This window comes from Ranitomeya imitator, chromosome 7, assembly GCF_032444005.1.
Source record: "Ranitomeya imitator isolate aRanImi1 chromosome 7, aRanImi1.pri, whole genome shotgun sequence".
NCBI lineage: Eukaryota > Metazoa > Chordata > Amphibia > Anura > Dendrobatidae > Ranitomeya > Ranitomeya imitator.
Window position 1 is genome coordinate 72,394,187 of NC_091288.1, and position 26,374 is coordinate 72,420,560.

The following is a 26,374-nucleotide window of genomic DNA, read 5'->3' on the forward strand; positions in this document are numbered from 1 at the left end:
TGCTGGCGTATGTGACCCTATTACTGCACCTGATACCCCAATACTGAGCTGCTGCTGCCGTATATGTCCCTATTACTGCACCTGATACTCCGATACTGAGCTGCTACTGCCGTATGTATCCCTATTACTGCCCGATACCCCAATACTGAGCTGCTGCTGCCGTATATGTCCCTATTACTGCACCTGATACCCCAATACTGTCCCCCAGAGTTCCTCTATACATAGAATTATGTCCCCACTGCTGTCCCAAAACACAGTAGAATGACTCCCATAGAAGTCCTCACAATTTATGATGTCCCCCACACAGTATATTCACCCCCACAGTAGCCTCGACAATGTTTATTGGTCCTCACAGTAGCCCCCATAATGTATAATGTCCCTCACACTTCATAATAGCTGCCACGGTAGTCTCCACACATTATGAGGGCCCCGCACAGTAGTCAACACTGTATAATGGCCCTCTAATTTAGCTCCCGCATTGTATAATGGCCTCCACAGTAGTCCCTGCACTTCATGATGGCCCCCTACAGTGGTCCCCACACTGTATATGGGCTCCCACATTGTATGATGGCCCCCAAACTGTATAGTGACCCTCTTGTTAGCTCGCATTCTGTGCATGCGCTGGTGACTCAGCCATTGCATCACCCTGCCATTCTGTGGACCACAGGCTTAAAGCGACCTGTGTTCTACAAAACGGAGAGCAGTAGTGCAGGGAGATCGGGTCTCCTTGCTCTACTCCAGAGCTTAAAGGGAACCTGTCATAGAAATTAATGCTATTAACCTCATATGGGGTTAATCTGCAGGTTAATAGCGTTTTGACACCGTGCGGCGCCCGCACTGAGAGCCCCGCTGCTGACTCTTCCAGTCATAGGGGTGCCGCTAGCGTGTTTTCAGTCACCACTCTGTGTATCGAGAATGGCGGCTATAACAGCACTGGCACTGACTGACAGCCGGCTCAGCACCGCCTACCACCCAGTAGCTGCCCTACAAATAATAATGCTTCTTAAGTGCCTAGTAAATGTTTAACAATGAGTGCCCCCATGTGCAGTAATCATGGCCCCAGCATAGCTGAGGTGAGCAGAGGGCCGTGTGACAATTCTCTTCTATTGAGAGAAGTCAAACTTATCTAGTCAACATGTGCAAATTGCAAACGTGGTCACATGACCCCCTCATCGCACCAGTGGTATTGGGGTCTCATGACAACAGGCGCACCCCATCATGATTTGGCAGTCTGTAGTCTCAGACTGACTCCAGACATTTATCCCAAGCCTTTAATAACTTAATAATTTCATAATAAGCAATTTATTATTATAACATAGAATTCAGCCCGTGATTGCTGTATTGTTATACTTGTTAGGGGGCGGACAGATGGACGTATTTTTATCGTGCAAAGATCACATTGCAATCCTCGGACTGACCGCTGGCTCTTCTGACCTGAGTGTAACAGCTGCATAGTAATCCATCGTGCTGTCACTCTCAGGTCAGGAGAGGTGTCGGGCCAGTCCGTGGATTGATCCTCGCATGAGTTATACGGCTGTCTGTCTGTGCCCTTATGCTAATACTTATCTTTGTTATACTAATACTTAATGTATTAATGCTATTAACCTGTAATGTTATGCTTGTTATGCTAATAGTTATAAAATACCAAACTTGCAAGTATAAAAAGCCCCCGACCTCCCCATCTCCAGCCCCTCAAGACAGCAACTATTACATGTGATGGAGTGCATATCTTATCATAACATTAAACAGTATAATAGTAATCAGCCCCCCAGTGCCCTGTGCTCCCTCCCCCACCCTAACACCCATCTTCTCAAATTCACCCCCAGTGCCCTGTCCCCCTCCTACAATACCACCATCCTCTCTCATTCACCCCCACAGCGCCCTGTCCTCCTTGCATACCCCAATACCCACAATAACTCCCATCCTCTACATTCACCCCCAGTGCCTGTCGGCTTCCCTATTGCCCTCCATTCCCCCTTGACAATGGATAAAGTCAGAAGGTGGGGATAAGGCCCCTTTCGCACATCAGTTTTTTGCTATTAGTCGCAATCCGTCGGATTTTGAAAATAACAAATCTGCTGACTGATGCCGCCGGATCCGTTTTTTCTCATAGACATGTATTAGCGATGGATTACGACGGATGGCCTCACATTTCATCCATAGTTCACTAGATCCATTGAAAATTGTTTGTCCAGCAGCCGGAGACGACAAAGTAACGTTTTTTGATCCGTCGCCGTCCGTCGTTTGCTAGAATGGAAGCCTATAGGGGCCGGATCCGTCAAATTAAGGAATCCGGTGCTGGATTACGTTTTTTTTAACTGAGCATGCACCGATTTATTTAGGATCAAATTAGGCAGATCGCCTTGTCGGATCCGTCGAAAAAAACTAATCCGTCGCATCAGTTTTTCACAATCTGCCACGGATCCATCGATCCGTCAAACCAACGGATTGTGACTGACGGCAAAAAACTGATGTGTGAAAGGAGCCTAAGGGGAGTTTGGTGCATTTTAACAAGCTATATCTCAGCCTGAATAGCAAATACAACCATGATCCAGGGTTCATTTTAAAGATGAGAATCTTGACCCAGGCTGAGATATCACAGGCTAAAGAAAGAATCAGGAGCGAGAGTCACAGGCATACATGTAGCTCTCAATTTCACCTATAACATCTCTGTCTGTGTTGCGACTACAGGTCGATTCTAGTCTCATTTTAAGGGCTCATACAAACAACCTGTTTTCTTGTCCGAGTGCTATACCTATTTTTTACAGATAGTACTCACACCAATGATATTCTATGGGGCTGTGCACATGCCCGATCTTTTTCTTTGGACAGAGTAGACCATGGAAAAAATTGGAGACATGTCCTACTTTGGTTCGACAGTTCGATCAAAATCGGGAATGTAAGTCTATGGATGAGCAAAAGTCATTGGTCTGCACTCGGATTTCATCAGCACTTTTTCAATTGCATATGTCTCTATCAAAGCAAGGAAAGCTTAATTCAGACTTTTCAGTGTTCCCCCACGCAACACTAGTAGTGTCCATTTTGGTGGGTTGCTTTAAATACTCAATCTTTTCATTGATGACTTCTATTGCTGCTTATATATTAACTGGTTACGATTATTTTCTTCTTATTTGAGCTTGATCACATAAAAGCTCAGGAGGTTTGCAGCTCAGTTTCTGGTTCATGATGTGCAGGTCTAATTTCACACTGAATACAGATTATGAATACTCTGCATCTCCTCAGAACGTATACATATTTTGCACTTTGCTGTTTATATACGTGGAGTTGAACTTAGTTACAGTGATGTCAAACAGATATGGAGCTGTGTGAAAGTTTTAGGTGGGAGTGGAAAAAATGTTGAAAAGTAAAAATGCTTTAAAAAATAGAACTATTAATAGTTTAGATTTTTTATTAATAAACAAAATGTTAAGTGAATGAACAAATAAGAACAAAAAATAAATCAAAATCAATCTTTGATGTTCTCACTCTTTGACTTCAAAACATCATCACAACATTAATTCTTCTAGCTAGCTTTGTTTTGGAAGAAACTCAGCAGGGAGGTTGTTCCAAATATCTCGGAGGACTAACCACAGATCTGTGGATGTAGGCTTGTGCAAATCCTTCTGACTCTTCTTATAATACCAAGACAGACTTGATGATGTGGAGATCAGGGCTCTGTGGGAGGGGGGAGGGGGGGGGAAGTACCATCAATACTAGGACTCCTTGTTCTTCCTTATTTGAAGATGCATCTTAATGATATTGGATGTACAGTGCCTTGCGAAAGTATTCGGCCCACTGGAACTTTTCAATCTTTTCCCACATATCATGCTTCAAACATAAAGATACCAAATGTAAATTTTTGATGAAGAATCAACAACAAATGGAACACAATTGTGAAGCTGAATGAAATTTATTGGTTATTTTAAATTTTTGTGGAAAATCAAAAACTGAAAAGTGGGCTGTGAAATATTATTCGGCCCCTTTACTTTCAGTGCGGCAAACTCACTCCAGAAGTTCATTGTGGATCTCTGAATGATCCAATGTTGTCCTAAATGCCTAATGATGATAAATATAATCCACCTGTGTGTAATCAAGTCTCTGTATAAATGCACCTGCCCTGTGATAGTCTCAGGGTTCTTTTTGAAGCACAGAGAGCATCATGAAGATCAAGGAACACAACTGACAGGTCCGTGATACTGTTGTAGAGAAGTTTAAAGCTGGATTTGGATACAAAATGATTTCCAAAACTTTAAACATCCCAAGGAGCACTGTGCAAGCGATCATATTGAAATGGAAGGAGTATCATACCACTGCAAATATACCAAGACCTGGCCGTCCCTCTAAACTTTCATCTCAAACAAGGAGAAGATTGATCAGAGATGCAGCCAAGAGGCCCATGATCCATCTGGATGAACTGCAGAGATCTACAACTGAGGTGGGACAGTCTGTCCATAGGACAACAACCAGTCGTACACTGCACAAATCTGGCCTTTATGGAAGAGTGGCAAAAAGAAAGCCATTTCTCAAAGATATCCATAAAAAGTGTGGTTTAAAGTTTGCTACAAGCTACCTGGGAGACACACCAAACATGTGGAAGTAGGTGCTCTGGTCAGATGAAACCAAAATCAAACTTTTTGGCAACAATGCCAAACGATATGTTTGGAGTAAAAGCAACACAGCTCATCACCCTGAACACACCATCCCCGCTGTCAAACATGGTGGTGGCAGCATCATGGTTTGGGCCTGCTTTTCTTCAGCAGGGACAGGGAAGATGGTTAAAATTGATGGGAAGATGGATGGAGCCAAATACAGGACCATTCTTGAAGAAAACCTGTTGGAGTCTGCAAAAGACCTGAGACTGAGACGGAGATTTGTCTTCCAACAAGACAATGATCCCAAACATAAAGCAAAATCTACAATGAAATGGTTCACAAATAAACGTATCTAGGTATTAGAATGGCCAAGTCAAAGTCCAGACCTCAATCCAATCGAGAAGCTGTTCACAATCTCCATCAAACCTCACTGAGCTCGAGCTGTTTGCCAAGGAAGAATGGGCAAGAATTTCAGTCTCTCGATGTACAAAACTGATAGAGACATACCCAAAGCGACTCGCAGCTGTAAGCACAGCAAAAGGTGGCGCAACAAAGTATTAAGTTAAAGGGGCTGAATAATATTGCGCGCCCCACTTTTCAGTTTTTGAATTTCCACAAAAATTTAAAATAACCAAAAAATTTCGTTCAACTTCACAATTGTGTTCCACTTGTTGTTGATTCTTCACCAAAAATTTACATTTGGCATCTTTATGTTTGAAGCATGATATGTGGGAAAAGGTTGAAAAGTTCCAGGGGGCCGAATACTTTCGCAAGGCACTGTATGTTTGGGTTTGTTGTCCTGCTGGAAAATAAATATGTAGCTGTGGAGACCCGGTCCACTAGCCGAAACCAGTCCGCTAGTTGAAACCGCATGGACCAAGGATCATCCGACAGCACGCTCGCTCTCCTTTTAACATTGGTGGAACGCTACTCAAACAACACAGGGTGAGGGTTAAACAGTGTGCCAATGCTTTATTGAACCACAAAACAGGCAGATAACACGTAGGACAGTTCCAGAAAAATATCCCAAGATGGTGCACATTACAGAGTCTCACCCTTGACTCGCTGGGATAACAGCAGCTGTAACTTCAGAGCTTCCAAGGTCGACTACCCTACCTGTGGCATACACACAGAGAGGAGGTAATGACAAGCATAGGAAGATGACAATCCATTCAGGTACAAGGGCTATTTGACCGGAGGGTCACAACCTAGCTTCTCCAAACATATCCATAGGAGCCAGGTGACAAGATGGTCCCAACCTGGTTGCTCCAAACATATCCATAGGTGCCAGGTGACGGATGGTCCCAACCTGGGTTTCAAAAATGCATCAATAGTTCAGTGATGGTCCATGGAGCAAATATGTATTCTTCCAACCAGATCCGAGGTCCCCTAAGTTGGCATCCTGTAGAATAATAAATCTGTGACCCTTGTGATGGAGCCATGATGTTTTGGCTGCTGTCCTGTCTCTGGTCCTTTGGATAATTTGTTGTCTTGGATGAATCTTTCTCTGGCTCACTCTCAGAGAGGTATATCACCTTTTTTATGTTTAACAGTGTCCTTCAATCCAACATCACAAATAAGAGGAAGAATGGTGACAACCAAGTTGCATGGTTTGATTATGCAATCTATTTGCATAGATTGTCCTTCTCTGTTTGGAATGCCAATAAACTATCTGGCCTAGACAATGCATAATTAGCATATCAGTAAGCATCACTAGTCATCAAGGATAAGAGCACAATGTTACATCAAAGGTCAACTTACAAATCAATATATCAGGCTTATACAAGCAAAAGTCTGTTTTCTTGACCAACCAGAAGTAAACACATATATTCAAAAGTCAACATATAGATAAGTCTATTCTTCCTGGCTTTCTAAAAATAGTTGTCTGGTTAATTAAGATACAATGCTGTGTCTCCACAGTAGCCAATCAAATGCCTCAATGATGAATAAAAATCTGACTGTATTTCTCAGCATTTATCTTGACAGAACACCCAACCCCATTTGCTGAAATGCAGCCTCAAACTTACAAGGACTATTGCTAGCAGACACTCATTATTATATGTCCATGCAAATAGAATAAAGGGTGGCACTCACCGGAATAAAATCCAACGTTGAGGATGATGGCCGTTTCGTGCAATTGCGCTTCTACGGGTCGTAGAAGCGCAATTGCGCAAAACGGCTGTCGTCCTCACACTCTGTTTTCCACTGACCTGCCGAAGATATTTTAAAGGTGACTAAATAAATGTTGAATTTTATTCCGGTGAGTGCCACCCTTTATTCTATTTGCATGGACATTCAGTACTGTTTTTTCTTGGGTGGGCACCCGAAGATTGGGGTAAATTTGCCTGTAGCGTGCTATTTTCAATACACTGGTGTGCATCATCACAGGAGGTGTAACGGTAGTGCTCATCACTTTGTGCTTTTTTTGGACTCATTATTATATCACTCTCTACAGTCTTTTGGAAAATGAAGTGCCTTTTGTTGCAGCCATTTTTCTGTACCCCAGTTCAGCACAGTTGAGTTAATTGGTCTTTTTTTTCCATGCCAAAGGTATGTTTTTTGGCTGCAATTCTTCCATGAAGACCACATCTGGGTAGACTTCTTTGAATACTAGATGAATGCATCTGGGTCACACTGGTTGCCGCTGATTCTGATCTTCTGGACATCTTACAATTTCAAAGAAAACTGAGCATGATGTGCCTTTGGAGTTAAACTGCATCTATTTTCTTGCATGTGGTTATACATTGCATGTTATTCTTTTAAACCCTCAGTAGGAAGACCTATGCATCTTTCCAGGCACTTGTATGAATGGCACCTTCCTTTAGGGGTCTGTAATAAAATAGATTTGAAAGGGATCCTGTCACCAGGTTTTCCCTATATAAACTACGGCAACCACAGTTAATGACTCTTTTACAATAATCTAGCAAGATGTATATAAGTCCACAACCCTCTCTGTATAGCCCCCAAAATACCTTTTATAATCCCCCCCATATGGCACTGTCTGGTCCTATGGGTGTCACTAATCTCGCTTGTGCACCTCAATTCTCACCGCAATCGCCGTCCACACTGCTTGCTTCATGTAGTTGACATGTCCTACGTCATGCACACAGTGTGCCCAAGATTGCTCCTGTGCGGGTGTACTTCATACTGTCCTGGGCAGAGCAAAGTACTGCAGTGAACATGCTCTGGGAGTGGTCAAAGATAGAGGATCGCCGGGTGTAACAGGCCAATGTACCCCGAGTCTAGACTACCTTGGGTTAAGGTGGCTTTGGCTTGATTATACCCTGAGTATATTATGGCGTAGAGAACGGGTGAAAAAACCAGTGAAGTGATAAGATCAAGTTACAATTGCATTCTCAGGTAAAAGCACTTATCTTAATTGACAACAGAGTAATCTCAGATGTAATGACTGCTGTCTGTTACCAGTCACACTGCATTGTAAGACTAATCTTTGTAATGTGTTTAACAACAAAAAATACACTCCCACTACGTGTAAGTCAGTTTTAAGGTATTAAAAATGGCATCTAAAATCTATGTCATTTGCAAGTGCTCATAAATTACAGAGGTATATTGTAGCCTGGAAGGGTAATATATGGATGGCCTAGGCTATTTTACACCCCCAGGTATAGTTTGGCTTAGGACAGTTTGTCCCCTGGGGCATACCCTGGCCTTGGCCAAACTATTCCCGAGTTTAATCTGGGCAGAGGTAACTTGGTCTGTTACACCGGAAGTAGAGCTGTCATATGTGGATTACAGAACTTTGCTCTGACCTCAGCTGGACGGCGTGTAGGAGCAAGATTGGGGACACTCTGTGACTGATGTAGGACGCGTGAGCCACATGAAGCAAGCAGGAGGATGGCGACTGCGATGAGAGATGAGGCTCCAAAGCAAAACCTGTGACGCCCATCGGACTAGACTGTGCTGTATGGCGAGATTATAAAAGGCATTTTTGGGGAATTGGGGGCTTATATAGAGCGTGCTAGGCTGCTGTACAAGTGCAGTTAAAGGTGGAGGGAAGTAATAGTTTATATTGGGGAAAACCTGGTGACTGGTTCCCTTTAACATGCTAATACTTACAATTTGACATACTAGTTGTTAGTCTTCAATAACCCTTAATATGCCTTTTGTAGAAAAAGAATAAATCCAAGAAGATCATCATAAATGTAATTCTTCAAAAGCAATATGATGCACATAACCCCATAGGCAGCTAATAATGACAATAGTAACTGACAGCTATAGCGGTATCGTCAGCGGGGTCCATTGGCAGCTTGGACCATTGTTTCAGGGGTTAAACGCTCTCCTGGATAACATGAGTCCTATGTCTCCCTACATGGACAGGGCGGCTGCCTCCTCTTAGTTTAGTCTTGGGCTTTCATAGCTGTTGCAGAATGATTACATATAAAGCGGTACACGATGGCGATCAATAGATGACATATGAACAGGAGCCTTATAGGAAAGGACTTCCCATAAAGGTATCATTAAAACAATTGCTAATAGAATGTAATTCATATACTATTCCAGAACAATCATTTAATTTCGCCCATTAAGGTTTGCCGTTTTTCCTTCCCTTCCCAAGCTTGTTCCTATATACATCAGATTTCCCATCACAATCACTTCCTTATCATGCTGTTTATTTTGCTTTCCTCCAGCGTTTCCCTGCACATTATCAATTCTGCAGATCATGCCGCACACGAGTCTAGCATAGCAGTTACTATGATTGGCTGCACTGTTGCCATAGTTACAGTGGAATGTCCGTTATATTATTTTTTTAACCCATTTATATGGTGACGCATTATCTATATGTGCCGGTTTCCTTGTCAAGAGTTCAATTACGTTAGTAAGCTTAGTTAATACTGCAAAGGCTTCAGAATGTGAAAAGGCAAAATATATATGTCGTTTGGGTGTTGTCAGGAATATTATTGAAGAATAGCTGAGCTTCGTGCTTGGATGTCCTTACGCAAAATATGCAAAATATTAGTATAATAATAATAATACCCTCATACATACACAAAACAGTCACACGGTGGTTAAGAAGTGGTCACATTTTAGGTTAATACAGTTTAAGACTGACACCAATGTTCTAAAACACAATTTAATCAATGACAACCCTTAATTACACGACATACAAGTGCTTCTCACAAAATTAGAATATCATCAAAAAGTTCATCTATTTCAGTTCTTCAATGCAAAAAAATGAAACTCATATTTTAGAGTCATTGCAGACAGAGTTTGAGTAAATTTCAATAAAATATATATGAAGGTACAATTGTACCTCTGCAGCCTGTTAACGTTGTAAAATTATGCAGCCTGACGAAGGTTAACAGAAATAAACACTTGAAATAGATCACTCTTTGTAATGACTTTGTATAATATATGAATTTCACTTTTTGTATTGGATAACTGAAATAAACTAACTTTTTGATTATGTTCTAATTTAGTAAGAAGCACTTCTATTATAGGATTCATACAATTAAGCTATATATATATGATGTGTTTTCTGTGCATGGGAAATGCTGAAAGTTTCCATTGGCGTCTATTCACCCAATATATACCATATTGAATTGGGACACACTGCTACATTATGAAATTCAGCTTTTTTCATTCAGTCCCTTTGGCAGCCCTTATTTATTTTATTCGCTGATAGAGCACCATTAAATTCCACAGAGCTTTACAGACATCATCATTGCTGTCCTCATTGGGGCTCATAATATTAATGCCCTATACTTGGAGTTTAGGAGGAAACCAAAGGACTCCAAAGAAACAAGAAACCATTGGAACACGGGGCAAACATGCAAAGTCTTTGCAGTTGTTGTCCTTGGTGGGATTTATTTGACCCCACTACACTAATGCTGGAAATGTGCTGTTCATAGTCATTCTGTATGCCTTTACAAACATATGTGAATAAAATATTTTATTCTAAATAGCTCACTGATGCCAGTGTAGTCCTGTAATAGGGCACTGTCATTGTAACAAATCAGTTCATGACATTTCTTCCATTTTAAATATTGAATGATCAATTGTGAGTGGTATTATTGAAAAGTGTAAGCGTTTAGGGTCCACGGTAACTCAGACACAAAGTGGCATAATGTGGTGGTGCACCATCTTGGGTGTCAGGTCCGAGCATTCCTACATGAACAGTTTCCTGGAAAGTGGATTGGTCATCGTGGGCAAGTTGAATGACCACCAAGGTCTCCAGATCTGACCCCCTTAGATTTTTATCTTTGGGGTCATCTGAAGGCAATTGTCTATGCTGTGAAGAGATGTGCATCATCTGAAACAATAGATACTGGAAGTCTGTGCTAGAATTTCTTCTGTGGTGTTGCTATCAGTATGTCAAGAGTGGGAGAAGAGGTTTGTATTGACAATCCATCACAATGGGCAGCACTTTGAACACATTTTATAAGTGGTCATAAACTTGTAAATAACTCATGAAAGAATAAACTTACGTTAAAACCAAGCACACCATTGTTTTTCTTGTGAAATTCTCAATAAATTTGATGTGTCACATGACCCTCTTCCCATTGGAAAAAATTAAGTTGGATCCAAACTGGCGGACTTGAAATTGGCCGCCATGGTCACCATCCATCTTAAAAAGTTTTCCTCATATACTAAAGTGCCACACACAGGAAGTTGATATCACCAACCATTCCCATTTTTTTAGGTGTATCCATATAAATCGCCCACCCTGTGTATGAAAACCTAGACTTGAAAGGGCTGTCCACTACTGGGCAACCCCTTTTAAGTGTTCCCAGTGTACTTAGTTCAATAAGAAAAAAAGAATACCCACTTCCTGGACTGGTGCAGTTCCTCCAGTCCAAGTGTTGTGTTCCCTGGCAATCTTGTGACATTATTTATATCATGTGAGCACTGCAGTCTATGAGCGGTTCTTGATGGGCTGCAACCTTTACAAGTCAATCACAACCATTTTAATACAGTTGAGCTGGGTTTTCACTGGCCATTTGTGGTGAGTTGGTTTGTGCCAATAACTGCACAATAAAACTGCCCGTGACATGCAGTTTTTGGCATTGGGCACACTACTGCCCCATAAATTACGATACGATACGATACACTTTATTGATCCCGTGGGAAATTATGGTATCACAGCAGCACGACTTAAATCATAAAAATCATAAAGGAATTACATAGTTGACATGACAGTGGAGTTGACAGAAGAACATTATACATTAGAATAGGACATACACAACGAGTGAACTGAAATGTAGAGAAATAAGTAGACATTCACCTTGGTGGTTTAACCCTAATGTTATTGTTGTACGTCCCCATGGCAGTTGGCACAAACGATTTCCTATATTTTTCCTTCTTACACCTCAGAAGTATTAGCCGGTTACTGAAGGTGCTCTTCTGTCTCATGAATAGCTCATATAATGGATGTGCATTATTGTTCATAATCATAGAACCAATCGAGAAAAAGACATGTTGTATGGGAGATCAACAGGACTCAATAGTGACTAGATATCAAAGATATATATTTTATTTTAATTTTAATTAAGCAGTCTAATAAGCACAAAACACAATTAAAAACAATTAAAAGCACAAAAACATGCCCATAATGACAAGGAATACAAACATAGCCCACAGAAAGAAATATATAATATATGGCACCTGAGGAGGCTGAGACAACAGTGAGGACGTACCCCCCAAAAAAAGGGGAATCAAAGTGGTACATACATATATCTAAAGAATATAAATATATAATACTTCAACCATACTAAATATCCGTCCTAGTAACAAGATAGACTAGCACCACATACAAAGATATGGAAGACTAATGACTAATAAACAATAAGGGCAAAGACTGCCAACATACTGTCCCCCAGAGAAAAAATTATTATTATTGTGTGTATATATAAGGACCACTGTAGGTTAGGTAAGGTAGCCAAACCCAAGATAAGGATAATCTCATAGCAAGAAAAGCATGTGTATGCATACCAAAAAATGAGAAATATCCAAGGCCCAACAGGACAATGGCAAAAAAAGTAATCAGTCCAAGTCACAGGTCCAGTCCAGTGACACTCGCCCCTGATGAAGCTGCTTCTATGCAGCGACACGCGTAGGGCATCATAGCCCCACAGATTGGCTCTGACATGCAGACTGGTATCCTGACTGACAGCATGGACTGGACCTGTGACTTGGACTGATTACTTTTTTTGCCATTGTCCTGTTGGGCCTTGGATATTTCTCATTTTTTGGTATGCATACACATGCTTTTCTTGCTATGAGATTATCCTTATCTTGGGTTTGGCTACCTTACCTAACCTACAGTGGTCCTTATATATACACACAATAATAATAATTTTTTCTCTGGGGGACAGTATGTTGGCAGTCTTTGCCCTTATTGTTTATTAGTCATTAGTCTTCCATATCTTTGTATGTGGTGCTAGTCTATCTTGTTACTAGGACGGATATTTAGTATGGTTGAAGTATTATATATTTATATTCTTTAGATATATGTATGTACCACTTTGATTCCCCTTTTTTTGGGGGGTACGTCCTCACTGTTGTCTCAGCCTCCTCAGGTGCCATATATTATATATTTCTTTCTGTGGGCTATGTTTGTATTCCTTGTCATTATGGGCATGTTTTTGTGCTTTTAATTGTTTTTAATTGTGTTTTGTGCTTATTAGACTGCTTAATTAAAATTAAAATAAAATATATATCTTTGATATCTAGTCACTATTGAGTCCTGTTGATCTCCCATACAACATGTCTTTTTCTCGATTGGTTCTATGGTGTTTGTTTACTTGTTGAGGGGGATTCAGGATTTTTCCTATAGGTTATATATATTTTTTTGGGTGGTGCCCTCCATTGTCTTCTTTACTTATTGTTCATAATCGCCATTCACTTTCTCAGAGTTCTTTTCTCCACTACCTCCCCAAAAGAGTCCAGATTACAGCCCACAGCAGAACTTGCCTTCTTAATAATCTTATTCAGCTTATTAGCATCAGAGGCCCGCACACTACCCCAGCACGTGATTGCAAAAAAGATGGCACTTGCCACCACAGATTGGTAGAACATTTCTAACATTTTGCTACACACATTAAAAGACCTCAGTTTCCTTAGGAAATACAGTCTGCTCATCCCCTTCTTGTAGACAAACTCTGAGTGGCATCTCCAGTCCAGTTTGCTATCCAAATGGACCCCCAAATATTTGTAACTCTCCACCTGCTCTACCTCCTGACCAGCAATAGTGATCGGTAAGCATTCCAACTTACTCCTGCTATAGTTGGCCACCAACTCCTTGGTTTTCTTAACATTTAGTTGTAGATAGTTACCATTGCACCACTCCACGAAATTCGACACCACCCTTCTGTATTCCTCATCCCCCTGATCTCCCCTAATGCATCCCACAACCACAGAGTCATCTGAAAATTTTTGAAGGTGGCAAAGTTCAGATTTATACTGAAAGTCTGAAGTATACAGTGTGAATAGAAAGGGCGCAAGCACCGTTCCCTGGGGGGCACCTACACTGCTCAATAATCTGCTTGACACCACTGCTCCCATCTGTACAAACTGTGGCCGATCTGATAGGTAGTCAGTTATCCAATTTCTCATCCCCTCCTCAACCTTCATATCAGTCCTCTTTTTGTGTAGTAAAAGTGGCTGCAGGGAGTTAAATGCACTTGGGAAATCGAAGAACATCGCTCGCACCGTGGTTCCGTCAGTCTCCAGAAATGAATGTACCCTATGTAACAGAGAAAGGATAGCATCATCCACCCCCAATCTATGTCAGTAAGCAAACTGAAGGGGATCGCTAAAAGCATTGACCCTCGGTCTTAAGTGAGCATAAATTACAAGCTCAGAACCTTACCAAACAGGTGCACTGATAAAAATACTTACCAAAATACTGCCATGTGAAAGAGGCCTTGGTGATATATGATGATCAGGTATTAGTCACAATGAAGTCTTCACTTTGATATTACTTTTGTATGATTTTTCTCTATATTTTGAGAATTGTTAAACGATCACTTAGCTTCCTTCCCACTTCCCCATGTCTGATGCAATCTTGAGTGGTCAAGAACACATGCAAAAATTACTTACCATGACGTTAAAATGAGGCATCCTTTGTTTTAAAGCAACCTTTGTTGGAAGGGTACAGAGACGAATATAACGCAGACTATGTGTATGCCCACCTTATCGCTAAGCATGAAATTCACAACAAAATATCTCCCTTCGTCATCATAACAGGTTGTCATTTTGTCATTATTGTAGTAAAAGGGCAATGGCTACAGCCAAGACATTGACCTTTCCAGAAGCCACATACATGGAATTTCAAATACAGATGTATTGTTCTGGATTAAATCATCTGTTTATTTAATCTATCATAATATTGAAAACAATTGCTTAATTTGACTTATGGTATTGTGCAAAAGTTTTAGTATTGTGTAAAATAAATTCTGCAAAGTAAGAAAACAGAAAAAAATAGAAACGTTGATTGCATTTTGTTAATTGATAAAAAAATTAAATAAGTGAGTGAACAAAAGAAATACAAATCAATTCAATATTTAGTGTGAACACAGTTTGCCTTCAAAACAGCATCAAAGCATCAATTCTTCTACGTACACATGCACATAGTATTTTAAAGGAACTAAACAAGGAGGTTGTTCCAAACATTGTTGAGAGCTAACCACAGATCTTCTATGGATGTAGGACTATGCAAATCTTTCTGTCTCTTCATGTAAACCCAAACTGACTTGAAGATATTGCGTTCAGGGCTCCGAGGGCCATATAATCACTTCCAGGACTCCTTGTTCAGTGAGTTCACTGCAGTTAACGGTAAGAAATTTCTTACAGTGAACTGTGGTGAACTCACTGAGCTCAGCGCTGCATCATGAGACTCTCACGGCACCAGTGGTGATCTCACTGAGGTCACCACAGATCATCGGTCCGGCTCACAGCAAAGTCAGCTGGAATCGCAGCTTCAGTGACCTGCAATAACCTTGATGATGTCACCACTTGTCAATGACACTGCACTCGCAGCAGTTCATTTTCTTGTAGTTTTCAGCCTGGATGGTTGTATCTTGGCACCATCCAGGTTGAAAACCACTTATCACAGACATGGATTACGGCATTGGACAGTATGTTGGACTGGGGAGGGATATATTTCTTTTTTATTTTTGTTTTTTTTTATGGGACATTAGGGCTTCAATGGAATGGGCGTAAGGGAAATATAACTTTTTTTATTTTTAAATAAAAAAGTAAAACGGTGTGTATTTTTATTTCAAATAAAGGACTTTATTTTGGCTGTGTGTTTATTCACAATCTGACTATGGGATTAGTAATGGATAGGCGTCTTACAGACAAATCTCCATTACTAACTTGTGGGCTTGATATCAGCAGCCATAAAACAGCAGACATCAAACCCACAAACATTAACCCCACTTGCCACCACCACAGAGAAAGTGGGAAGAGCCAAGAAAGCGCCAGAATTGGCAGATCTAATAGATGCACCTTTCCTGGGGTGGCTGTGGGCTGCTATTTTTATGCTGAGAGGGCAATATCCATGGCCCGTTACCAGCCTGAGAATACCACCTGTCTGCTTCAGCTTAGCTGATTGTCAAAAATGGGAGGGACCTCATGTCCCTCTATTCTTGATAACCAGGCTTGCAGCCATGATAAAGCTGACAGCTGAGGGTTGCAGCCCACAGCTTTCAGTTTTGCTATGTTGGTTCCCCCACCATGCTTCACGGTTGGATGATGTTCTTAGGGGGATGAGTACAAATCCTTCTTCCTCCAAACATGACAAGTGGAGTTGATACCAAAAAGTTCTAGTTTGGTCTCATCTGCCCACATGACCTTCTCCCATGCCTCCTGTGGATCATCCACACAGTCATTTATGAACTTGAAATGAGCCTGGACATGTGCTGGCATGAGAAGGGGTCCTTGCGTGCTGTGTAGGATTTTAATCCATGACGGCATGTTTCACGTACGATAATGTTTGAGACTGTGGTCCCAGCTCTCTTCAGGTCATTGACCAGGTCCTCCTATGCAGTTCTGGGCTGATTCCTGACCTTTCTCAGAATCATCCTTACCCCATGAAGCGAGATCTTGCATGGAGCTCCAGACCGAGGGAGACTGACAGTCATCTTGTGTTTCTTCCATTTTCTAATAATTGTGCTAACAGTTGTTGCCTTCTCACCAAGCTGCTCACCTGTTGTCCTGTAGCCCATCCCTGCCTTGTGCAGGTCTACAATTTTGTCCCGGGAGTTCTTAGACAGCTCTTTGGGCTTGGCCATGGTTGGAGTTTGCTTGAGTATGTGGACAGGTGTCTTTTATACAGGTAACAAATTCATACAGGTGCAATTAATACAAATGATGAGTGCAGAGTAGGAGGGCTTCTTAAAGGAAAACTTACAGGTCCGTGAGAGATAGAATTCTTGCTGGTTGGCAGTTGATCAAAAACTTAGTTCATTCAATAAAATGCAATTTAATTATTTAAAAATCATACAATGTGATTTTCTGGATTTTTTTTAAGATTGTGTCTCACAGATGAAGTGTAGCTACAATTATAATTACAGACCTCTCCATTATTTGTAGGTGGGAAAACTTGCAAAATCGGCAGTGTATGAAATACTTAATTTTCCCCACTGTACACTATTAACACTTGATCGACGCCATCACACGGTCTGTGGAGCTACATCTTGATTTGAGTTACTCAATCTTATTGATACTTTATACTATATGTTGACTTGCATTATCCTGCAAATGAACTTAATTACATTCTAGTATATTACTTAACCATTTATATTCCATGTGCGTTTATTTACTGCATGCACAACACTTGTATGACATCTATTTTGAAGGAAAGGGCGATCACACCAAATATTGATTTAATTTAGATTATTCGTATGTTCATTTACTTTGCAGTTCGTTAATTACTGGTAATAAAAATAAACTATTAACACTTCTCTATGTGCAAGCATTCTTACTTTTCAACATTTTCTCTACACATGCCTAATTTTTTTTCTACAGAACAGTACCTTGTAAAAACCGTCTTTCTTCTAAGGTTTTATAATATCTCAAAACCTTAATTTTTGACCATTGCTTGGAGGATTGCTTTACAGCGTAGTATATAAAAATGTAATTATATTGGTGCACTCAGCAAGTTTAGTATATTATCTTCTTTCTATCAATTTTTTATGTACTGGCAAGTAAGGTAGCTAAGTTCTATGCAATCCAATAAAAATGTGAAAACACTATCAATTAAAGCAGATTTTAGGTACTTTGTTCGATAGCAAAACTCATGGTGAGACTCACGCCCTACTGTAATGTCTTCAAAATGTACATTGTCTTTATGAAAGTTAAGATCCAAGTTCAATGCATTCATGTCCATTCAGTGGAGCTTAATTTTCATGAATTGATAAATTCTACAATTATGGGTGTGTGCAGACAAAAGCAGAAAAAATATCTGCATGTGGTTTTTGATCTCAGCTGAAGCTGTAGAAGGGTATGTTCAAACAATGAGGTACAAGTACAAACACATCAAAAGCACCATCTAAAAATGCACATGACTTGTGCACAGTTTATGATGTAGTTGTATCTTCAAAAGTGAAACATTTATTTTACACTTCATCTGACTGCATCATCTGGATGTAACCTACATCTGTGTGAAGGATGCTCCCACTAGTGGCAACTGCAGATAGCTACTGTGACTGTCTCATGGCAAGCAAGCAGTTGTATGAACTGCCTGTCTGGTAGATTCACTAATGCTGCCAGCCTTAATTTTAGAATATTTGCAAGACAGTAAATACATGAGATGCCCATGTTATTGCCTCTTTAATATCCAAGCCAAGAGTGCCCTATGTTTACAGGCTGCAGTCCTCATGAAAAGGTCATAGTATTCATTAGAAGGATGTGGTCTTCATGGTAGGCATCAGAAGGGTGCAGTCCACATGAATACGTCATAGTGGGCATCAGAAGGCTGTAGTCCACATGGCTAAGTCATGGTAGGTATTAAAAAGGTGCAGTCCTCATGGATAAGTCATGGTAGGCATTAAGAGGATGTGGTCTTCATAAATAAGTCATGCTACGCATTAAAAGAATGTAGTCTAGATGGATAGGTCATGGTAGAAGTTAGAAGACTACATCCTCAGTGATAGATCATGGTAAGCATTAAAAGGGCTCAATATATATGGATAGGTGATGATGGGCATTAGAATGGTGTCGTTCTCATGGATAGGTCATGGTAGGCATTAGAAGGGTGCAGGTCTCATTTGATAGGTCCTGATAGGCTTTAGAAATGTGCAGTCCTCATGATAGGGATTAGTAGGGTGCAGTCCTCATGGATATGTCATGATAGGCATTAGATGGGTGCAGAACTCACGGATAGGTCATTGTAGGTATTGGAAGAGTGCAGACTTCATGAGTAGCTCATGATATGGATTAGAAAGGTGTAAGTCTCATGGTAGGTCATGGTAGAAAATAGTAGGGTGCAGTCCTTGTGGATAGGTCATGACACATTAAAAAGGTGCAGAACTTCTCAACAAGTCAAGACAGGTAATGTGTTGACAGGGAACTGGAATCAATTAAATCAATTATTTTGTCCTGTACTTTTTCATTGTGTAACATTTTGGAAAGTGTCTAAAACTGTCACAACTGACAGTAATAAGCAAGGTACAGCAATAAGTAATATGCAAATGGTTAAAATAAATGATTGAAATAGTCACTCCATAGCATCCTCTCTTTCTCATCTCTTCTTTCTTCAAGGTCATCCCTTCCCTAAAGGTGGTCTCCTCCTCTGGGCATCATGCATTTGAGACAATCTGCAGAGGGAGCCCCTACAAATCAGTCTTCCCATTTTGCAATGCATTGGAGCCCTCATTCCACATTTGGTATTACACATCAGACTGCATACGTCTGAATTTATTGGGAATCACTCTACAGACTTTACTGATATGCCACGCGCTAAGGACGACTTTATGAAGGTGCAACTAACAGAATAGGATCTCATTTTAATTTTTTTATAATGTCATTCCCATGTGTTGAAAACTATTGTCTTTGTTTCTGTTTCAAGGGAATCTATCGCCAGATTTTTGTAACATTCATCTGAGAGCAGCATGATGAAAGGGCAGAGACCCTGACTACAGTGATCTATTTCTACATTATACTGATCTTATATTAAGTGGCAAAACGTTGCAGATTCCCATAAAATGTTAAAAATGAATTTTGCAAAAAAAAACAAAATAAATAAAGTACAGACCATGACAAGCGGTTTATTTTGCAAAACAATCACTATACAGCAACAAATACAATTGCAAATTGGATTGAAAAAACATGAACTAACTACCACCAGCCATTCAATAAACACCTCCCTATGTTTACGGGCTTTAAAGGTATCAGGTAAATGCACAGATTTGTAAATCACACCCCTCACAATCCAAGACAGAAGTGATGGACTGAATTTTCTATCCCATTGCTAAAGTTGAACTTTGTAATTTTTTTATTTTTGGTACATCATACTTAAGACTGCAACTTCTTACCCTGTAAGTCTATGGTTGTCACATTGACGCTATGCTCAATTATTATTTTAACATACTTGCCATACATTTTTGATAATTTTATCAAAGTTATCTGCTACTAAAATATATTTTCATCTTCTGTCTAAAAGCAAATTGCTCTAATATTAGATGTGTATTAAGTATAGGCTTTCATTTCGTTTTCCAGGGTGTCTAGCATTCATGGAGCCCATGAGACAGAGCAGGCAAAATCATTTACAAATGTCTTCTACTTCAGTAATGTAGAAAAGTACAAATAGTTCCTGTACCTAAACACAAAAAATAAAATAAATTATTGTCGAAAGTCCTCTTCTTTACACACCTAAAAACTAGGTTGTCATCTCTATGGACTCATTTAATGGTATTTGGCCCGCAAACACAATTACAAAATGCTTTGACACCACTTGTTTATGAACATTGCCCTAAAGTATTGTGATTTCTTTACTAGTACACTGTACTACCATTAATATGTTAACTACTAAATTACTAAGTTAATCAACCATGTTAAAGGGGTCTAAGGTTGACCCTGTCAGGGTCTAAGAGGGTAATTGAAAACTTGCTGCTAGGTTCCATAAGAGATACACCCATGGACTTATGAACCAGAGGTAGCCCAATCATTTGCTTTAAGGTACTTAGAGAAAAGGGGGCTTAGTCCATCTTTCTAAAAATGCAACATGTTTTCGCCACCCAATAGTCAACCTGTGGTTGAGGAACTGGTCCAAGTGTCCTAGAAAAAGTACAAAGGAAGAAAAATTCTGGCCATTCTGTTCTGGGTGCTAAACATGGGCATCAAAATGGTTGGCCCTGTTTGATCTAGTTATGGGGCCCCCTCTTTTCGGTTTATGCTACTGCTTACAACTGTTTACTTGGGGGCTCAGGAGTTGAGGGCACTGTCATCAGCTTATTATCAAGGGACCATCCTGACAAAAAGGATTGTTCAAAGCGGATGAGCCTCTCAAGCAACAATAGTTTATTTATATGTTGCCCAGTTTTATATTAGATACTCTATACCCTCTAACCCTATAGACCTGACATAAATAATCATGTAGGTTATTGCTATAAACTATACGTCATAACAATATCCTGTTACTCCTGTTACACAAATTAATTTGTTAAAGGGAAGCTAGCCAACCAGAACAGGAGCGTTCAATTCAATGTTTCTTCATCAGTAAAAAGAGAAAAAAATAAGCTCTCAAACTTCTGGTACCTAACTAATCATCAAGAACTAAAAATTTACAAGCTGGAAACATTAGATGCATCACTATCACATTGCTGCTTCGAAGACCAATGAGGAGATAAAAGACAAGCAGCGAAACCAGACATGGGGTACTACCTAAAAGAGACGTTTTCAAATGAATCTTTTATGGATATGTCATCCATTTCTTTAATAAAGGGGTCCCACCTATTGGGCCTGTAACTATGTGTGAAGAACAGTAGTTGGCTGAAGGACGCTGGACTTTTTCTGTAGCTTTCATAGCAGTGAGAAGAGAGAGCGATAAGCATGAGCCCTCTCCATCCATTCCGCACCTCACTAGGGGTCCACATTGTGAGTCTCAGAGGTGGCATCTACACCTATCATACAATTATGGTATACTCTGTGGATATGCGATAAATATCTAAGTTATTAATTCCCCTTTAACTGCCATTTCCATGTGCAATATTGCAAAACCATGTCAATTAAACTTTGACTTACTCTATACTTAAATCTCAGCTCTTACATCTGACCTTAATAATAAACCATAGAAATACCAATAAACTAGCTTTGTGCATTACAGTTACAAAAACAAATTAATATAACTTATTGTACAGATTCATTGATTTTTAACATTAGATAGTTTTGTAAAGCCAACAGTCACCAGAATAACCTGTAACACTACATAATTAGAGTTCTACAAGGGTTCCTGGCCAAGTAAACTCCATTAGTCTTCTGGTACTGTAAACTGGACAATGGGCTTCATATATCAAAACTACCTTTGACACCAATAACAACTTTTTATGATGAGGCCAAAAAAATCTTAACTTCTGCAAAAAAGCTAGTAATGGCACAAGTACAACAAGTCTGTGCTGACAAACATGAAAATAGTTCAAAAGAATAACTGAGGCCATCTTCACCAAAACTTACTGGTGGGCTTCCATTCTGTTAAAGGCCAAAAGAGGTCTATTTGGCTTCTGTCAGACAGGTATAAACCAGGGATACCAATTATTTTGCTTTATATATACTGTCTATTGATAAAATAATGTAAATATCACTTGATGTACTTGTTCTCACCCACAAAGCTCTCCACAGTGCGGCACCCCCTTACATCTCCTCCCTCATTTCTGTCTATCAGCCTAACAGACCACTGCGCTCTGCAAATGACTTTCGGCTAACCTCTGCACTAATCCGTACCTCCCACTCCCGACTCCAAGACTTCTCCCGTGCTGCGCCAATCCTCTGGAATGCTCTACCCCAAGATATTAGGACCATCCATAATTTGCATAGTTTTAGGCGCTCGCTCAAAACACATTTGTTCAGAGCGGCCTATCACGTTCACTAATCAAAGTTATGTTATGTTTGTGTGTGTGTAGCCCATTCACTATCCCCATCTATTCCCCAACCCCTGAAGATGGCTGGACCATGATTGTAAATACATCATTGTAAATACACACCTGTACTTTGTATCTCCCCCACCTCATTGTAGATTGTAAGCTCTCACGAGCAGGGTCGTCTTATTTTGCTTTAATTATTGTATTGTTAACGTTGTTACTTATGACTTTTGTGTTTGAAACTGTTAAACTGTAAAGCGCTGCGGAATATGTTGGCGCTATATAAATAAAGATTATTATTATTATTATTATTGATGTACATTTTTTATAGTGGAAGCCTATGGGTAATGTGACTATGCCTATACAATGTCATCCGTGAAGGTATATATCAGTAGATCCTCCCGAGAGTACCTCCAACACACACTACATAACACAATGTTAAAAGAGCCTGATGATGGTCCCTACATAAATCCATCATCTCAAAAGATATTTTAAAATTTTACTCTACAATTTGGTGGTGTCTACTTTTTTCTAAAAATACTTTATATTACTTGAAATTTTTCATTTGGCAAAGTAAGGAAATGCATTCTAGCACTTACTATGTTTCCTTACTTTTCACAGGTATTTAAATAATATTGTCTATATTTATCTAATCACTAAAAAACTATTACCTGCATCAAAATATGATAACTATTTATCTCTGCGTTCTAAGCAAACATGAGTGGATCTCTTGAAATTTGATTTTGCTAACTTTGCCGAATTTTCCCCAAAAATTTGATCTGCATCGAATGAATTTTTGCGAATCTCAATACTAGAAAGCTTGTAATTGCCTGGAAGATACATGTAAGTAAGAGAGAGAACCTCACTGACCATAAGAGCTTACATTCTATTCTACAAAAGAGAGAGAGGACCTTGCTTACCATAAGAGCTTATACTCTACAGGCAAGTCAGAGAGAGAAGACACAGCTGACCAAAAGAGCTTACACTCTAATCTACAAAACAGAGAGAGGACTCCGCTGACCATAAGAGCCTATACTTTACAGGTAAGACAGAGAAAAAGAGGCCTTCACTGACCAAAAGAGCTTACACTCTATTCTACAAAACAGAGAGAGAGGACCTTGCTGACAATAACAACTCATACTTTTCAGGCAAGACAGAGAGAGAGAGAGAACCCCACTGACCATAAGAGCTTACACCTTACAGAAGAGAGAGGGAACCCCACTGACCATAAGAGTTTACACCTTACAGAAGAGAGAGGGAACCCCACTGACCATAAGAGTTTACACCTTACAGAAGAGAGAGGGAACCCCACTGACCATAAGAGTTTACACCTTACAGAAGAGAGATGGAACCCCACTGACCATAAGAGCTTACACCTTACAGAAGAGAGATAGAGAACCCCACTGACCATAAGAGCTTACATCTTACAGAAGATAGATAGCCCCACTGATCATAAGAGCTTACACCTTACAGAAGAGAGAACTCCACTGACCTTAAGAGCTTACACCTTACAGAAGAGAGAGGACCACACTGACCATAAGAGCTTACACCTTACAGAAGAGACAACCCCACTGACCATAAGAGCTTACACTCTATAGAAGAGTGATAGAGAACCCCACTGACCATAAGAGCTTACACCTTACAGAAGAGAGATAGAGATGGAACCCCACTGACCATAAGAGCTTACACCTTACAGAAGAGAGAGATGGAACCCCACTGACCATAAGAGTTTACACCTTACAGAAGAGATGGAACCCCACTGACCATAAGAGCTTACACCTTACAGAAGAGATGGAACCCCACTGACCATAAGAGCTTACACCTTACAGAAGAGAGAGAACCCCACTGACCATAAGAGCTTACACCTTACAGAAGAGAGGGAACCTCACTGACCACAAGAGCTTACACCTTACAGAAGAGAGAGAACCCCACTGACCATAAGAGCTTACACCTTACAGAAGAGAGAGAGAGAACCCCACTGACCACAAGAGCTTACACCTTACAGAAGAGATGGAACCCCACTGACCATAAGAGCTTACACCTTACAGAAGAGAGAACCCCACTGACCATAAGAGCTTACACCTTACAGAAGATAGAGAACCCCACTGACCATAAGAGTTTACACCTTACAGAAGAGAGAACTCCACTGACCTTAAGAGCTAACACCTTACAGAAGAGAGAGGACCACACTGACCATAAGAGCTTACACCTTACAGAAGAGACAACCCCACTGACCATAAGAGCTTACACTCTATAGAAGAGTGATAGAGAACCCCACTGACCATAAGAGCTTACACCTTACAGAAGAGAGAGGACCACACTGACCATAAGAGCTTACACCTTACAGAAGAGACAACCCCACTGACCATAAGAGCTTACACTCTATAGAAGAGTGAGAGAGAGAGGCTCCTACTGTCTATAATAGCTTTCACTCTACAGGAGAGAGACACTCACCCAGTGACTCTGGAGATGTAAAACATCTCTGCCATACAACCCGTACTCCGCTGGGAACCGCTGATATGTGATAGCTCAGGTACTGACCACCGCTGCACAAAGTATGACAATCTGTGGGATGTTATATCTGAAGGGCATTATGGGTAAGCCCGCACAGCAATGCAAAACGACATTAGCCCGTTCTCTGAAGCATCAGCAGCGTGGGAAATGGTGCCGGACACGGTTTTTTGTGAACCGTGAATCAGAAATCAAATTTAAAAATGTCAGAATTTGCATGAAGCTACAAATTTCAGGAAATTCAACTCAAACTCGACCCTACGCTAATTAATCAGCTCACCTCTAGTCCCGACCTTTCATCTCATTTCTTTGATTTTTTCCTTTCACTGATTTCTTAAATCTCTCTCTGACGATTCAGTGATTTCTGTAGTATTCGTAGTATTATGGGTATTCTGTATGTTCTACGTACTAGACTTAGATACATATTTTAATTTCCTTATGTTAGTCCTTGAACAATAATGGATTATCCATATTGTATATTGTACCATTCCTGGACTTGGCTTTCTTCAGCAGAAAGCCTGGAGGAGATCTTATAGAGTTTGAAAGTGAGTAATCATCATAAAGTCAGACTTTAGAACTTACGATGGTTTGGAGTTCTAACATTTAAGAACATGCCTAGCTGACAGTACAATTACAATGTGTTTGGCCATTGTCTTCTTGTGTTCAGTAGTATATTCTTACTAGCCCTTTGCTGTAGATCGGAGCAATGTCTTAAAGTTATGAGTTCACTTAAGGTACCGTCACACATAGCGACGCTGCAGCGATACCGATAACGATCCGGATCGCTGCAGCGTCGCTGTTTGGTCGCTGGAGAGCTGTCACACAGACAGCTCTCCAGCGACCAACGATCCCGAGGTCCCCGGTAACCAGGGTAAACATCGGGTAACTAAGCGCAGGGCCGCGCTTAGTAACCCGATGTTTACCCTGGTTACCATCCTAAAAAGTAAAAAAACAAACGCTACATACTTACCTTCCGCTGTCTGTCCTCGGCGCTCTGCTTCTCTGGTCTGGCTGTGAGCGCCGGGCAGCCAGAAAGCAGAGCGGTGACATCACCGCTCTGCTTTCCGGCTGACCGACGCTCACAGCCAGAGCAGGAGGAGTGCAGAGCACAGCGCTGGAGGACAGACAGCGGTAGGTAAGTATGTAGTGTTTGTTTTTTTACTTTTAGGATGGTAACCAGGGTAAACATCGGGTTACTAAGCGCGGCCCTGCGCTTAGTTACCCGATGTTTAC

At 40.5% G+C, this 26,374-nt stretch overlaps 1 long non-coding RNA gene across 1 annotated transcript; it reads right to left on the bottom strand.

The window, feature by feature from the left end:
* Positions 1-19,802: 19,802 nt before the first annotated feature.
* Positions 19,803-26,018, bottom strand: LOC138644737 (uncharacterized). Its single transcript, XR_011314656.1, has 2 exons — positions 24,713-26,018; positions 19,803-24,671 (listed from the first exon to the last, which is right to left on the bottom strand). It is a non-coding gene; the product is annotated as an uncharacterized lncRNA (long non-coding RNA).
* Between the last annotated feature and the right edge of the window lie 356 nt (positions 26,019-26,374).